Source organism: Crocodylus porosus, unplaced genomic scaffold, assembly GCF_001723895.1.
Source record: "Crocodylus porosus isolate Cpor-Errol unplaced genomic scaffold, CroPor_comp1, whole genome shotgun sequence".
Lineage (NCBI taxonomy): Eukaryota > Metazoa > Chordata > Crocodylia > Crocodylidae > Crocodylus > Crocodylus porosus.
This window is the reverse complement of record NW_017728886.1, coordinates 260,084,441-260,086,686: the sequence shown is the minus strand read 5'-3', so window position 1 is coordinate 260,086,686 and position 2,246 is coordinate 260,084,441.

Genomic DNA, 2,246 nt, shown 5'->3' with positions numbered 1-2,246 from the left:
TCAAGCACCTACATTGAACAAGAGTAAATTGGATGCTTATCTTGCTGGGATCCTATGACCTCAGCTGACTTCCTGCCCTTTGGGCAGGGGGCTGGACTCGATGATCTCCCGAGGTCCCTTCCAGCCCTGATGTCTATGAAATCTATGAAATCCTAAATTACCTTGGCCAATTTCTTCCATACTCTAGGGTGCATCCCATCTGGCTCTACCATATTGAAAGTAACTCTAAGTAGTCCCTAATCTGTTCTTCTATTACTCTAGACTGTTTGTCTCCTTCCCCATCATTGCTGCCAACTGTACTCATCATCTGGTAACTTCCCTTATTTGTGAACACTAAAAGAAAGCACTAAATACTTCAGACTTCTCTCAATCATCTGTAACTTCATTGACTTTCCCATTCTGTCAGGGACTTTTTATTTCTCTGGTCTTACTCTTATTTTTGACATGCTTATAGAATCCTTTTTGAATGCTTTTTATGTCCCTTACCAGCTGCATTTGAAGTTGTCCCTTGGGCTTTATAATTTTCTCCCTGAATACCTATGTGATACCTTTATACTCTTCCCTAGTACTATGGCCACGTGTCCACTTTTTATAGAATTACTATTTGAGTTTCAGCTCATTGAAGAGACGGTTGTCTAGCCAGGAAGGTCTACTGCTGCACTTCCAATTCTTCTGTTGCATCCAGATAGTTTGCCCTTAAAATGACCTCCTTAAACTACATCCAGGGACCCTGCAAGTTCAAACTGTAGGCCTTAAATGAATTTAGATGTCTAATGAGTTTGTGGTGCCAGAACAGGGTCAGTTTAGATCACTTTTCCTAAGTCAGTTATTCAAATTCTGAAGTCCATCCCAACAAGAAGCAAGTGGGGCAAGAGTGCCTGAAAGCCCCCCGGCTTACCAAGGGCGTCGGGGAATGCCTGCTTACCAAAAAGGCGGCATACGCCCAGTGGAAGTGGGGTGCTATCTCCAAAGAGGAGTATAACTCCTCTGCTCAGGCCTGTAGGGGGGGTGTCAGGAAAGCTAAGGCGGACATAGAGCTAGGACTAGCGTCCAAGATCAAGGATAATAAAAAGTCCTTTTTCAAATATATAGGGAGGATGAAGAAGGCACCGGGCAAAATATGCTGGGCAATCTGGTGGTTGCACCAGAGGAGAAAGCAGACCTCTTTAACCAATTCTTCACCTCCGTTTTCTTGTGCAGGGACTGGGACTTCCCTGCTGTGATGCCAGATGAACTTGAGGAGAACACCTCCAGACCTCAGGTTGGGGAGGACCGGGTTAGAGAGCTTCTGGAGGGGCTGGTCGTGTTCAAGTCAGCGGGTCCAGATGCTCTCCACCCCAGGGTGTTGAGGGAGCTAGCTGGGGTTATAGCAAGGCCCTTGGCACAGCTTTACAAGTGCTTATGGTGCTCGGGCCAGGTGCCAGATGACTGGAAGATAGGTAATGTGGTCCCCATCTTCAAAAAAGGGAAGAGAGAGGACCCGGGCAACTATAGGCCCGTCAGTCTTACCTGTATCCTTAGGAAACTCTTTAAGAAGAACCTCAAAGAGCACATCTGTGATGGGCCGGCTTCTGGGATGATGCTCAAGGGCAACCAGCATGCTTTCATTAGGGGCAGGTCATGTCAGACCAACCTGATTGCCTTTTATGATCAGGTCACAAAGGCAACGGATGCAGGTGTCACTGTGGATGTAGTCTTTCTAGACTTCAGCAAGGCCTTTGACACCGTCTCCCACCCCATCCTCATTAAAAAACTAGGCGACTATGTCATTGAGGCCTACACAGTCAGATGGATTGCAGATTGGCTGAAGGGTCATACTCAGAGGGTGATGGTGGACGGGTCATAGTCAACCGGGGGGGAAGTGGGCAGCGGAGTCCCCCAGGACTCGTTCCTTGGGCCTGTGCTGTTCAATTTCTTCATCAGAGATTTGGATGACGGGGTGAAATGCTACCTGTTTAAATTCGCTAATGATACCAAAATTTGGGGTGAGGTGAGCACACTAATAGGGAGGGAAAGTTTGCAGCAAGATCTGGATAGGTTACAGGAGTGGGCTGGCATAAACAGGATGCGTTTCAATACTGACAAGTGCAGGGTGCTGCACTTGGGCAGTAGAAACCAGCAGCACACTTATAGAATGGGAAACTTCCCTTCTTGAGAGCACGGAGGCAGAAAGGGATCTTGGAGTCATTATTGACTCCAAGATGAACATGGGCCAACAATGTGAGGTCACGGTTGGCAGGGCTAAC